At 39.8% G+C, this 15,775-nt stretch overlaps 1 protein-coding gene across 1 annotated transcript in view; it reads left to right on the top strand.

The window, feature by feature from the left end:
- The first annotated feature begins 4,645 nt into the window (after positions 1-4,645).
- The window catches only part of LOC131671604 (calexcitin-2), a 44,328-nt gene continuing 33,198 nt past the window's right edge, over positions 4,646-15,775 (top strand). Inside the window, exon 1 of the mRNA XM_058948151.1 lies at positions 4,646-4,785. The gene's annotated coding sequence lies outside the window, so the exon portion shown is untranslated. The remainder of the gene's footprint in view (positions 4,786-15,775) is intronic.

Below are 15,775 nucleotides of genomic sequence, written 5' to 3'. Positions count from 1 at the left end.
TTGGTGATATTCCATGATACGTTTAGTGATAAAATACCCTCGAATAATTTAGCTATCAGTATTAGCATTCATATTCATCAACATAACCAAAAACATGGATTACGTAATAACAATTAAAAGGCAGTTTTAATCTTTTGCAGCGAAAAATTTGTGAACGCAGAGGCACTTTATTCATTTTTTAATTTATTTATTTATTTCTCTAGAGTGACATACATAAATTAAGAAACACATGCATGTACGTTACAAAATTTATATTCCAGCAGAGGAATATATTCCTGTTCGCTGGTCTAGATCTTGCTAACTGAAACTAAAACTAAGAACTAGAATCTTTAATCTAATATTATTCTTCACCAGAATCTTATAAACATTGCTCTTGCTGTAATGTAGTACTGCACAATAATAGCATAAACGATAAAAATCGTTCAGGCTATTATTGTGACTTAATAACTGATCTTAACGAAGATTAAACTGCAATCGTCTAATATTAGAACGTAAAAGCTCATTTCGAATTCATACGTGGACATATCTACGCAAAAAGAAAAATTTTCAAAAAGCTTTTACGTCAAATGGCAAGCACATCATTTAAGCGCTCCGAGAAAATAGGATTGCAGAAAAGATGCTCCATATTACGAGTATAGTCCAGAATTCCCTATTGGTATTAAAAGACAAAGTCGGCCCTGACGTGTCAAGCGCTAGGGTAGTCCATTATTTTTCCCCTTTGAAAATTTGATTTCGCATACCTTACATACACACATAGTCTATGAGAATTTGCTGCCAAAGATCAAAATGTCCTTGTTTGCCTCCCTTTATTCTCTTTTGATTGAATTATCGCAAGCTCTCATATCCACTTCTCGATATTGAAAAAAGTATCGCAATTAATCGCTCCAATGCTGTTTTTCATTAGCGTGCTTCTGTTCAACGGAGGAGAAAGAGAGAGAGAGAGAGAGAGAGAGAGCGCGAGGGAGAGAGAGAGAGAGAGAGAGAGAGCGCGAGGGAGAGAGAAAGATCAGAGATGCTAATTATAACCGTGAAGGAAATAAAATATCGAGAAATGGTCCCTGGAAAAGAAATTCAAGTTGTTTGTTACAATCTTTATAGGCGCCAGCGAAAAAAGAAAGAAGAGAGCGAGCAGGGTCGAAATTAATAAGTAGAAATAAGGTCGGATCCGTTGGAGAGTAAGGGCGTCGTTGTGCCATTGTGAATAAGTCACTTCGCGCGAAATAAAAAAGAAAGATTGTTTTCCGTAACTTTGATGAATTTTCGTAGATATGACTTTCTTCAAGAATCTTTTATTTAACTTCACCGAATCATGATTACATATTTGACCAAGCAACCAAACTTCATATAGCTATTACGCATAGCAAAATAATACAAAATATCCTTAAGCGTGAATCAAGCTCAATGAAAATTCCGATGCCACAGAGAGTCGAACGTTTCTCTCAGCAGCAATTCGAAACTGTACAAATCAAACATCCATCTAGTGAGCTAGTGGTTGTTTGGCGCCTGTGATGAACGACAAACATTCGAATATAGCCATCAAAACGTTGGAAATGCCACTCTTACGCTACGTTGGCTACCGTACCAGAATTTCGAGCATTTAATAATGTTACCGATGGCGTGGCTATCGTTCGTGTCAGCCATAAAATAGGTGATAAAGTACATAGCACGCGCAATGGAAACAGCGACAACCGCGAGGTAGCAGGCATGACATTTACAAGCTGCAGCGACCTGTCGTCACGATTACAATCCGTAAGAACTCGGACGTACGTCGCTCAAAAAACGCTTGGCTACTTTCGTGGCGGAGATGTTAAAGAATAACAATAAAAAGCCTCCGCGGTGAAACAGAGATAGAGAGAGCGCTTGAAGTAGTAGCGCGCGTCCACGCGAAAAGTTTATTGCCATATCCATATGAGTTTGAGAAATCGGTCGATAAAACGTGGATTATTTTAAATTCAAAAATTGCTTAGCTTTGTGCAGCGAGGCGAAATTAAAATATAAAATTTTTATCGAAAAAATTTTTCATACTTTTTGATGAAAATGCTCATCCACGCTTTTCCTCTTTAGGAATCCTTTGTCGATGTTCGATTTCACTCCCAGTAATTTCTAAAATAATAATTTCCTTTCCGCGATTAACGGAAAATTCAATTAACACTTTGATGCAGGTTCTTTTACGGATCATTATTCGAATGAATATCAACAGTGATGATAGTATTAGTATCTCCCTTGGCGAATATTTTGTATAGGTGATTGCCAGTGCTAATGAGTTAGAAAAGACAGAGCAATCTCTCATGTAAAAAAAAGGACTAATGCGGGGGAAGAAGTGAACGTTACCGCGGGAGAAAAAAAGAAAAGAGAGAAAAATGTTCTACATTCGACGCGACGTCTATCAATATATAACCGCAAAGAGAGAGAGAGAGAGATTTTTTGGCTAGGAATCCCAACTAATCACTTTCCTTGGCGTGTCTCCTTCGGCTTCTTGCCTAACAAGCATCTCAAAGGCTCTTCTCCTAATTAGGCATTAGGCTTTGTAAGCTTTCACTGAATGGCTTTGACGTACGAGCATTTAAACTTTGATCCGATTGTAATATCGAAATTTTGTGTATAATTTCTTGTGTTATGTGTAAGCACAAGTGCAACAAATCAACAATTACAAAGTGAACAATAACTGATTTAAACTAAAAACAAGCAACGGCTAATAAATTGGCGTGCAGGCACGCGTCAAGAATATTTTCCAGGCAACCAATTCTCGGCGAGAGAAAAAGCCTCGAGTGTAGAAAACGCAAGGGTTCTTTGTACTTAGCTATTCCTCAAAGTGAGTATGCGAAACAACGATTCTCCTTTTATCCTCGCCTGTTAATCATCGCGCATTATCCATTGTAGCAGAGAGAGAGAGACTAGAGAGCAAGTGCGTTCGGCCACGCTATGCACGTGTTAAAACAGGCCAGCTGCTAATGGCAGTGGTGGCAGCGGTAAATTAATTAAAAAATAAATTATTCAGGGGATGCTGTGTACACTTTGCTAGGGACTCATGCGCCCGCCAGCTATCGCTTAAAGAGCAGTGTGCGCTTTAAATGTCAAAAGAGAGAGAGAGAGAGAGAGAGAGAACAAAAAGGGTAAGTGAAGGGAAAAGCAGAGCTTGCTTGGCGCAGTATAAAACGCAGCGTCGTACACTTTGGAAAAGGAAGAGAAGAAAACGTGTAAAATAGAGAGTGTACTGCAAGCGAAAGAAAAGCCTCAGATGTATACACTATTATCGTTGGGTGCGTGTGTAACAGGTTATTTGTGTAGCTCACCGTGTCGGTCCTTCGCTTTTGTTGATCTGATAAACATTGATTTACGCTGGATATGTCGTCGTCGTCCGCTCGGATTACCACTAACGCTGCTGTAATAACAACTGGCCGTGTACGTGTCTGTGTGCGTGCGTGCGATCGGTATCGATTTTTCTCTCTCGACAACGACAAAGAGGAAAACATACGGATGACCAATTGAATCTTCAAATGTCATTAGGAACAATCGCGCAGGAGCCATGCTAATTCAATCGTATCAAATAATTTTCTCCGATTGAATATTCTCATTAAACGTGTGCGCTTGTTGCAGTAATTATCTGCATTAAAAGCACGACTTGTTATTACTGTTACTATTAATATTGCCTATTGTTTATGGATAATCGATAGGCAGCTTGTCATTATATAAGTGCGATTTAAGTGTATTTTACATTTACACCATCGTGGCTGCGTTACATTTCAAATAATGTTACATATATTGCGAAGTAATTGTCGGAAATAAAAAATGCGTCTACTAAAGACAATGAAATACCAACAAAAGTAAGTGTTGCATGTGCACGTAAAACGTACGCTACTCTTCTAATGAAAATTGGCAGTAGTGTAAAAAATGTTGAAAAACCAGGCAAAACTTACTCGTATGTTTTAAAATTCGTTAATGACACTTCCAATGAAATGCCTTTTTTCTTCTATAAGGATGTTTATAGAGCACTTTCAAATCATTCTTTATTCTATTAAAATAATCTGATCTATACGAAAATTCTAGAATACTTAGATCATAACCTATTTGCATTGAAAGCGAGTCATAAATTTTCGCAGAATGGACGCAGCATCTTACATATTCCCGTGTACGAAAAGCTTTTTTAAAGTTACAAGCGAACCGCCGATGGGAATATGCGACACTCTTCTTGAAAATGTGAGCAATTGTTTAGAAAATAGACGGTGTGTTGGAAAAATGCATCTATGCACTGTGTGCATTGAAAAGCATGTATCACTCGATACAACAATACGTAGAAACATGACTCGAGCGATCATTATCGTCATCCCGGACTTATAGACACTCAAGGCAAAAACAGCCGGCGGAGATACTCAGCCGTAAAGCCGCCAGTAGTGATCACGTCGCGGATGGTCACGGTGTAAGTAGTTGTAGAGTTAAGGTCTGTGTCCCCGGAAGCGGAGGTGGCTAAAAATTAAGCCAAACAAAGCCGACGGTCAGCAGCAGTGGCGCAGAGACGAGGAGCGAGGGGAGGGGGCAGCTTGTGAAGACTTGTGGAGTGGAGGGAGGCAGAATTCTCCGAGAGAGCAAGTTGTGCGCAAGCACAGGTGCAAGTTCACCAGGGGGAGGGTATAAAGAGCCGTGGCGCGGCCCCGCCGCGCGCACTTTGTGATCCGCACGCAGCCGATCAACAGTGACACGCATCCGCAGGCAGAGTCAGGAAGCAGTGCTATTTTGTGCGAAACGACTACCTGCTCTTCTCCTACGACCACAGCAACAATCCTAACGGTTAGTGCTATTGTTCTCCTCTACACGAGACAACTTGTCAGTTTTGAGATGTTGATTTTCCCCTGCGTACGCGTAAAACGACAAACTTTGCCACTGATTCTATAAGTAGATCAACCTAGTTGCCGCCAACACTTTTCCTTTTCTCTCTATTAAACGCATTCTGGCGTGAGCACTTGTCGATATTGACTGATAGATCGCTTCGAGATTCATCATGTTTTGAACGCTCTTTTACCATCGTCCTACGCTTTTCCTTCATACTTCGGGCGATTCTACAAAGCTTGGGCTTTTACTTTCCTCTTTCCGTTCGTCTGCCTACTTTTTAATTAAAAATTGCGATAAGTCTTTTCTCACTCGCGGTTTTTCCCAGGGAATTCACCTTTGACTTTGCTTTTCAAACTATTTGAAGTTTTAATGAAGTCGTTGGTAGTGTAATAATAATAATTAGAGAATGTCTAGCAACTTTAGATAAATTATTGAAAGAAATACTCCAGTTACCAAGTTCAATAAGTTCGCTCTTAATTATGAAAGCAGATAGTATTTTCATCGCGTTCCTACGAAATAGCTTGTTTAAGATACGATTAATTAAATTTATCCTGTCATTCAACAAAAATTTGATAGATCTTTAATCAATTGCTCTTGAAATAAAATAATACGTATATCGTTGGAATGCTGTCCAACAAAATACGCATAAATGATAAATAACTACATAAACGCATTTAAAATTGGACGTTTTAATTAAAAAGCTTCCAAAATCCAAACACGCGTTCACAGGATGGTAAATGAGTATTATATTTGCATATTTCTTTATCGAGAAAATTCATTTTATTGGAAGAATTTTTACGTCAATGACACGGCAGAAACGTAGGCACATATATGCATAGAAATACCACCAAAGCTAAATTGTGCCTGGCTAAATAACAAAACATCTTTTTGCGTACGCTCGTCGGCCCGTGGTCGTATGTGCAACCGAAAAGGAAAGAAAAGTACTTTTAGCGCAATTCAACTACGAACGAGAATGTTCCGACAATAATAAGTGAATTACAATCTCGGAGGAGAAAAAGCAACTGGACTTTCATATCCCCGTGGAAACGCTGAAAAATGTGTTTCGATGCACAGCTTTTTTTTCTTCTTTATTCGACTATTCTCTCTCTCTCTCTCTCTCTCTCTCTCTCTCTCTCTCTCTCTCTCTCTCTCTCTCATATCTCACGCGCACTTTGCACCCGACCGTAATATCGCAACGAAAAGCACTTTCAATGGGTCTCGTTAACCCGGAAATACTTAATTGAACGCATTCACCAGTCGAGTGTGTATGTATATAAAGGGAACGCGAGCGAGCGCGAAAAAAAGAAACCTATATGAAAGGTTATTTTTCCCTGCTGAATTGAAGTCACTCGCTTTCGAAAAAGGGGGGGGGGGCGAAAGAGCGAGCAAACGCGCGCGAAAAGTGAGGAGTGCGCGATTTCTCGTCCCGACGTAATTGTTGCCGACGTCCGTTGATGTTGGTTCTGCAGAAGGCACTCGTCAAATTTTCTTTTCTTTTTTCACCATCGCCGGCTATATACAGTTTACCTTATCCGCCATTGTTCGCTGTTGAGAATTACTTCAATCATATATTTTCTTTCGCGTGTAGCGCGATTTCTCGCCCGATCATTTAGCAATTGTCTTTCGAACATTAATTTTTTTTCTCTTTAAAAATCTATATTGTCGAACAAAAGACAACACGTACAAATGTCAACATTAGTACCAGTCAGTTTTCATAAGTGGCTCGTTTCTATCTTTTGTTGGCAAAAAATTTGTTGCACGCTTCCTTTATCCTTCTTTCAAAATGATCTCCTAGTACACAAAGCATTTTTGTGTATTTGAAAGGCAAATATGTCCTACTTGATACGTATACGTTTATGAATTCTGTGAATAAATCTGTTTTGAATATTATAAAATAAAGTATTAAAGTAAATACAGGATTTGGTTGTAAAAAGGTATGAAAAGTTTCATATTTATCGCTATATTGCCTTATTTTTCAAAATTTTTCGCTACCTTTGAATTTCTCAAGATCTCATATTCTAATGATTTTTTTTTTCAATAATTAAACATTTTCTCTCTCAACGCGCAGCATTTGCAAACCTCTTCGTAATAAATATTTATTAGTCGGATGAATAAATCATCGTAAAGCGCGGGGGAAAATTACATTGAAAGAAAAACCATGACGGCGCATTAGTCGGTGATAAACGTCACAAAGCGGCAGCGCGAAAATAGTAAACATCACGACGAGGCTCGCTATTCAAACTGGTAGATTTTCTTCAGCCCTCCGCTCGCGTCGCTTCAGTAGCGCGTTCGCTCGGCGGCTCCATTCTATCGCGCGGCTGCAATTGATGATCGTCGCCCCGTCTGGCTTTCTTCCTCTCTTTGTACGCGTTGGCGTCCTTAATCACTACTCTCTCTCTCTCTCTCGTCCATTGCTGCAACTCGACCTTGCACAAACGTCACTCACGACGACGACGTTTGCTTCCACGACAAAAAGACGACAAAAAGACAAAGGCACCAAGGAGCTGGCTGCTTGTCACATCAACGTGCAAGAGGAAACCTTACGTCCACTTTTTTCCCATTATATGTTTTCACGCGCAGTCCTTAGCACCACTTCTCCTTCCTTTTGTGTTGTGTCGTTCTTCTTATAATGTTCGCATTGTCATATTGTCATCGAAAGCGAGCGAAACGTCTAAAACGTCCGACGCTAAGTCGCTCGCCTCATATAGGCCGCATTCTGCTGGTCACTTAGCCAATCCGATGGAATTTCGATTGTGATTGCGCGCAACAATGTTGCCACCGCTTAGCGCGCGCGCGTCATTTTTGACATAGCCAGACGAACGTGCTCGCTCTGTCGCTCAGTTTATTTGATTTTTCGACCAAATCTGACAATTCCATTGGATCCGAGAACGGAGAACGCCACTAGAGAACGTTTCGGTAGACTGCCACTGAAAGAAAAGTCAAGTTCACGGTATACAAGTTTAATTTGATCTTTATTACAGTTACCGGCGCTTCCCTTATGTACTTTGCTCAGCCACGTGCAAATATTTTCCAACAAATTTCACCTTCGTACCTTTCCTTTCTGCTACAGTGAATCCCGAACTTTTTATTAAATCGACTTTTTATTTTTTTTCCAATCGCTTTTTGTTTGCTCTTTTCGAAGTTCTCACGTATGCTTTTCGTTACTGCCGCGGAATAATTACAATGGATCATATCCCCGTTGACAGTTTTTGGAGATATTTTATTATAAGAAATCAGCAAATTCACTTGTTTGTTTTGTTGAAATATTATAATAAATGGACAGTTGAAAACTCAAATAATGAATACTTCATAAGATCGAGTAAAAATATTCTCACTAATGACATGAAGCATTACTAGTCAAAAATCATAATAACCTGAACTTCGTTCATGAAATTCTATACTACATATTAATTTTTTAGAACGTTGATTGTAGTAAATATTTATCGTTTATAAAGATATTTCTTATTCGAAAATACTGATTATGATTATCGTAATATTATAACTAACAATTGTTCGATCAATTTATGATTAACTCTATAAATCCTCTTAGTGTCAATATTGTTAAGAGGAAAACTGGATAACACGACTTATGATAAATTCATCACAGCAAACTTTTGAATTAATCAATATCCTCGGAAAATAGAAGGAAATTATAAAGAAGAACTTGCAATTCTAAAGCGATTATAAAATAATATTACCTCTCTCGGGTGGGTAACGCTCTCCTCCTTTGTTCAATTTATCGAACGAATCAGATATTCTTACCTAGATCACGTTGGATTCCTCTGGGTATACAAAGATCAAAGTGGCTATAACTCGCGCCGCTTCGAGAATGGCTTAAAAGCTCACTCCCGGAAACTTATGTACGTGAGTGTTAGGCAGCACCTACGTACCGCGAAAAAGAAAATATTTTTTCTACTTGGCGGAATGAAATTTCCGCAGATTTTACGTTTATTGTCGTACCCTTCCTCATGCCGCGCACTGCCAAGTGATTCTGTTATAGGCCCATGCCCTTTGACTTTTTTTTCGCGAGAAAGAGACATGACGTGTCAGATGCACTACGGTTAGGCTTTATAAGGTATTGTACCAGATAATTTTTGCCTCTCGTCGTGAAAAATAAGGGGAAAGCTTTTCCTTCTTTGAAAATGGCTTTGCTCGCTTGCACCATTTTTCGCCAATATTATGTTGGATTGAATATTTTTCACTGTCATTCCAATCCATAATCTTTGATGTTGATCTAATAAACCATCAATTCCATCAATAATATTTCGCCGTATAAGTTTTTTTTCTATATCGACGGCCGTGAAAAATCTCAACCTTTGCTACGAAAGAAATTGGTTTATTAAATTCAAGCCAAAAGCAAAAAAAGCACAAAGTAAATCTATTGAAGCAATACTTCAAGCGAGATCTTGATTAATACGTAAATGAGCATTTCGCATGTGGCAGCCATATACCAGTCTACTAATATTCGAGTAGATTCAAGGAGGAAAAAAATTGTTTCGCCAACTTCTTAAAGTCAGAGCAAAAAAGAGGTTCATTAATTATAATTATTTGAATAGTTTGCCCAAGAAAGTCTCTTTCTGTCTTCGAGTAGAGCTACCTCTTTTCACAGACGACTGCTATTCAAACTGCTCCAATTAAAGGATAAAAAAAGAAAAACGTGATATTTAAAATGGAAATTGCAGGGGAATCAGAAAGAATCGCAGAGAGAGAGAGAGAGAGAGAGAGAGAGAGAGAAAGAGAAGAAAAGTAAGCACATCAAGCTGATACCGCAGCCGTGATATCTGTCTGAGGGAGGGACGGGCGCACCTGCGTCGCTCGCTCGCGCGTGCACTTAATGGAAACTGGGCGTTGCGCAATTTCCAATATATTCCTCGGTAAGAAGGAGGCAAGCGAGAGAGAGAGAGAGAGAGAGAGAGAGAGAGAGAGAGAGAGCAGAGCTACGTGACGCGGGCTTAATCAGCCCATCTCCATAAACGATAAGCGTCGAAGAAGAGCTTGTACGTAAGAGCTGGCTTGCACCTGAAATTAATTGGAAGCGGAAGCCAAAAGCAACGACGACGCCGCCGCTCGGCTTCGCCAGCCGTTCGGACGAATTCGGTTGATGCGCTTGGCTTTATTCGTAAATTCATTCGGAGACGAGGCGAACATGTTTGTCTCGTTGCTTGCTCGCTGTAGACTCTGTTGACTCGCTTACCTCTCTCGCTCTCTATCTCAGCGTGCTTACCTTAACCCACGGCTTTATACCTCTTTCTCGCAAATGCACTTCTCTTGCGCGTGTTTACACGATTAAATGAATTTTGCTTGCTCGAATAGCCGATTGTTTGATCCCGATGATTCCGATGTACGGATAGGTCAACTTGCTTCTGGTTAACTTGTTTTTGGTTGCTCTGGCCGTGATATCATAACCGTGTGTTTATGTAGTTGCCGAACGAGCAATGTTTGTAAAGTAAATGTCGCGGTGAGCTCTTTTTTCCCTGTCCGACAAAAGCAGGCGGATGGAATAGAATTTCAAATTCGTCGGAATTTACATGCACTTGAATGTCCATTAGCATAGTTATGGAAATACACATACAAGGGATTAAACTGCAAGTAGCTTTAAATTAGCTATCGCTTATCAATGCTCCTCGAAACTTAACGCAGCGTATAAATTACATTTGCGATTCACGCCAGCCAGCCAGCAGAGTGAGTCAAAGGCCTTTAAAGCGTTTGCCTCGATGATTCGACGTGGAGCCAATAGAAACGCACTCGAAAGCTATTTCTAATCAATGTGAACGCGCGCTGCTCCCAAGGCAAGTTGCCGTATGTGGCGAAAGAGGCACGGGCGCGTCTAGTTTGAGCTGCTCGGCGGGACGCAATAAAGCGAGCTCGCGCGCAAATCCGCGTCCTCTCATAAACGAGGACTACGCCACGAGGAGCGGGATAGTTTGCAAGTGGAGTCGGTGATTAAGCTTAGGCTACAGCGGGACTAAGTAAACTCGCGTATCGCACGCGCGCGCTCGCGCATCGTTGAGCTTATTGGGAATTATCGGCGCGGCCACGTCAGCTTGCGAAACGATTCGTTCGGCCAAGGCCGCGAGCGTAATTAGCGGTGCACGCGCCAAACTTCCCTCTGTCCCTGTGCACAAGCCGACATTTCCCTCGCAATGTCTGCCTACCGAAACATTGACGCTTTATTAATCGTCGTTGCTCTTTGCCGAGTGTAATGGCTACGATATTTCTTGTTTTGTCGTTTGATTTGCGAAATCTGATGACTGATTTATGGTTAGCCTGCTCGGGATGGATTTGCCGTAATCGATCAGTGGAACGAATCCGACACGGTCGGACATGATTTCTCTTAATGCTATACCTATACGTCGAGATTGGGCGCAAATTGCATCTTGTACAATTAGAATGAGCTGCAGGCGTTGGCGGTCAATGACTATTGACAGATCGACCAATTTCTTTGTCGATAGGATTTTTCGAATGAATTAACGAAAGTGACTCGCACGCGCGCGCATGTACGGGTGTGTGCGCGTGTGCGTTTAACGTGACAAGATGATCAAATTTGAAATTCCAAAAGCTACTTTGAATCTATTGTGCAACTGAGGCTCAATAGTCCTAGTGAGCGTTCCACACGAATCGAGCCTGCGCGATAATTAACTCATGCGTAAGTAAATAGCTTCCATGCATCCAATAGATTTCACGCTTACGAGCATTCATAGTCACATTATCATTCTCGATATACGTGCTTATAATGTCCTAATTAAATCAATTTACAATAATTTGTTGCGAGCTTATATCGCGCTGTTATTTTGCGAAAATTCGATAAACTGAGGAAACCCAGCTTATCATATTGCTATTTTTATCGAATGGTTATCCCTTGTATTGGCAACGTTTTTAGCCGCAGACGGCTAAATTCAATAATACTTTTGCGTGAATGATTTAATTTCGTAGAAATAGAACGTTTGATTGATACGGTTAGTTTGCAATGATTATTGGTTTCCCATCGTCTATTAATAAAATGTTTTAGGGATGAATTTTGTTGAAATACGCAACAAAATATTCACAATTCTTGCATTCAACAGTGGAAACGTCAGCCTGTTAATAGAATAAACGCAAACAAACAAAGTCTTAAATTGCATATATAAATAGTCTCAAATAAGGAGTTTCATTTTTAGAGCTTTAATAACTTGCAGCGTAGAAAAGTCGCTGCACGAAGTTATAGCAATTCTGAGAATCGACGGGTCGAGTCTATTATTAAATTAAATTAAAGCCGAGAAATAAAAGAGCCGCAGCAGTGTTAAGTTGCTCATAACTTCTTCGTTCTCACTCTAAGATTGTTAAATCGTAATTGAAAGCAGGATGAATGAAATTTTGATCGTTTTCAGCTGATAGAAATACTGCGTGGAAACGATTCGGTGCAATGGACGTCCGCGTAAATTGGAATTTACTTCTAATCGAAAGTCGCAACATTAAACCATTGGGTGCGCTCTGCGAAATTGATCGTGGCATGCGCGCGCGCATAAAATACGGAATCGTGATTGAAATTTTTCACGCGGACACGCACGAGTATTAGCCACGATAATCGAACGCGAAGTATAATTTGCCCCGTGACGGTTGGCCGAAATTATTTTTTTTTTTTTCCTCCCTCGCGTTCGAACGCGCTGATAATTAACGAGTGGAATCGTGATTTCGAGGCGCGAATTCGTATATATCGTAGTAAACTGCGGACGCGCTGAAGCGACGCGTGGTTTTATCGAACCTTTTCTGGCGCGAGTAAAGAGATCGTTTTCTTTGAGAGCCCTAACTAATTGGTAAGTTTAACTTCAGTGTATACGCGTGTTCGAGGGGTAAATTAGCATCTTCAAGCGGTCTTTATTATGTGAGAGAGATACGATCAACTTGCGCGTCGAACTTACACGAGTCACTCTTACTCATGCTTTACTTGCTTGTATCGATTGAAATTCACTCTGTTACTCTTGCAAAATAATAGTTTGTTCCTAGTAATAGTGATAGAAATAGCTTATCTTTTATTAAGATTAGGATGAGTAAAGATAATAATGTAATAAATTACCAGTGTTGTTTCAAGGCAGCTTCATACACTTATGTAAGATACCCGCATGATGCGACTATAATATAGTATAGATTGGAGGAAAATTCGATACTCGATTTATCGGAGAACTTATAAATAATCGAAAGATATTAATAGAAGATTGCCGATTATAGACATTCAAGACATGTTTTCTTTCACTACGTGAATGTCGCGACTCATGCATCTTCAAGAACAAATGAATCGTCTTCTAAATTTACAAATTCATCGAATCCATCAAATTCGGTTTCTGCACGATCACCCATAATGTTGAAATTGAGCCGTTTAACGCACAGTCATAAAAAAAAATAAAAACCTCATCCCCTACGTATGTTCGGGGGTAAAAAATATTATTTTGAAAAATCCAATTCAGTCAGCTCCTTCCTACCCAGGTGTGCGCGAAGGAAAGCCAAGTTACGCCTGAAAGTAAGTAATGCTCGTATGCGCGCTTGCGAGATTTTCCGAGGCCTGCACCCACGGCACTGCGTGTGTCCTTCGCACTTGGTCGCTTCGAATGCATTATCATTTCACGCGGTGGCAAGCGCTACCGTTATTATAAGCCTCCGCCTCCATAAACTTTGTTATTTCTGGAATTGCGAAATAAAAAGCCACGTGTCAGAGGGTTAGCAGCGTGCCGTGAAGGTAAACGATTCCAACCTTCATATAGTTCCATATTTTCCTTTGATGCCACTCGATTTCTCGATCGTTAATTTTTTACACCGAAAGTTTATCGTTCAAGAGGTACCGTGTTTGTCGTTTTGGCTCGGACTTTATGATCGTCAACGTTTTGAATAATGTTTTGCCAACCGCTTCGCGGGATCGCTTGCACGCACGCTTTGTGCGCTGCTTTTTTTTTTTTTTTTTTATATTGGCAAATGCGCAACAGGGATGAATTTCAAATAAAAAAATTTTTTTTTTACTTCGGACTTGTCAGAGCGTAACGAATCTACGATAGTGCTTGCTTTTTTAGTGTGTTTTCGATCGATTTTATGATCGTCGTTATGTTGCCATTTGCATGTCACGACTAGAGAATAAAATTCACAGATGGAAAGAAACATGCGTTTCAATCTTTTCGGTGGTTAAATTTCAATGAAATAATTTGAAATATCAAAATAACATGACAACTTTTAATTAAAATAGTATACTAGGTCTAACTTGAAACAATGTTCTAAGGAAAAATGTTTGTTCTATAAATGAATAAACATATTGTAATAAGTCATTTTGTAAATAAACATACTTTTCATTAAACAGTTTACGAAAATATAAATTTGAGCACAAATAGTCATGATGATGAAAACGTTTTAAGCAGTGCATATAACGCGAATGAATAGAGTCCCAGCCTTCGATGGGAAGGTTAAGTTAATATGATTTACGACTGTGCAATCATTCATTAAGGGCAGCGTCCTTTTAAACATAGACGATTCATATTACGTGTAAATAGGTGTATATGTTCACACGACCCGTGTCAGCAAACTTTTTCTATATATCTACTGAGTAAACAACGCGAACATATTCAAGTTTGAAGTGCTTACTCAAGATTTCAAGGTAATTTCGATCTTCAAATTAATCACAGAAAAAGAGAACAAAATGTCTAGTTAACGTGCTAACGTAATTTTCTCGAAAGTACAGCATTACAGTAATAAGGCATAGAAAGGACTACGATGTCGTGGCAGCTGTGACGTGAAGACACGCTAAAGATATGTATAAAACTGAATCTAAAAGCGACATTTGAATATCAACGGAAAGCCGCGAGTTGACGCAGCAATAATTACTGTCCCCTACAAAACAAGTGCAAACGTACTGTAAATCCTATCGTTTGAAAGTATGTTTACCGACTTATAACGAAGAAAATTATTCCGTTATTAATAAAGTTCTTGATTCTATTAATTGAAAGGTTTTATTAATATTTTATTAGATTTTGCTTGAATATTAAACTTTTGAGAAATGTAACGAGCTTTCACTGTCATTGTAGCGCTACTGGTAACTTTAATTAATCGAATAAATTTGAGAAGTTTCAGTATTTAACCACTAATGGATAAGGTAAGTGCAGGAATATTTCTTACTAGAGAATTATAGAGATTATCACAGAATAATAGTAGCGTAATAAACGTATCATTCTCAACGTGGTAACGGAACTGACAGACACGAAAATGGAAACATTCATCGAAAACGCAAGAAAAATCATTGTCGCTAACGAACTGGAAGACTCGCTCTCACTGTTGACTTGACTAACATAAAGCGTTAGAGAGAGAGAGAGAGAGAGAGAGAGAGAGAGAGAGAGAGAGAGAGAGAGAAAATAAGTTTATGTGCGCGCGGTTGCTGCCAGGGTCGTGCGCTTAGATCATAAACTGCCAGTAGCAGTAGTGGCTTCGTGTTGCTCGCGATGAATTTCAGGGTAACGTGAGCGCTCTCTAGGTATTCTCCAACGACAACGCCCTCAATCTTCGTTCCGCATATTTAATAGAAACTCTCGTCGGGAAAGATAGCCATTAACTTCCGTGTTAAAATGGAAGATTTGCCGCGCTTTTGTAGGTGCACGTATACTTACACACACGCGCGCGCGCGCGGGCACACACACACATATCTCACTGGACGGCGAACGCATTTCACCTACCCCCTTGAGTTCAGTCGAGTTATTATCGCTGAGATATTTCGGCAGTCGAGTCGTAGCTGCTGAATGAAAACTGATAAAAAGATTATTTTTTCAAAGTCACCGAGGACTGATTTATCTTCATGCATGCGCGCGCGTGCCAGTCTTCGGTTGGTTTTGCGAATGAAAAAATAAATGGCCATTTCGTCGGACTAATAAGACGACACTGAAACGGTAAAACTACTGCGAGCTTGAAAATGAAGCCTCAAAGGAAGGCGATTGATTCAATG

The sequence above is a fragment of the Phymastichus coffea genome, unplaced genomic scaffold (genome assembly GCF_024137745.1).
Source record: "Phymastichus coffea isolate CEN01 unplaced genomic scaffold, Cenicafe_Pcof_1.1 PCOF00129, whole genome shotgun sequence".
NCBI classification, from domain to species: Eukaryota; Metazoa; Arthropoda; class Insecta; order Hymenoptera; family Eulophidae; genus Phymastichus; species Phymastichus coffea.
This window is presented reverse-complemented; position numbering and strand designations above follow the sequence as displayed.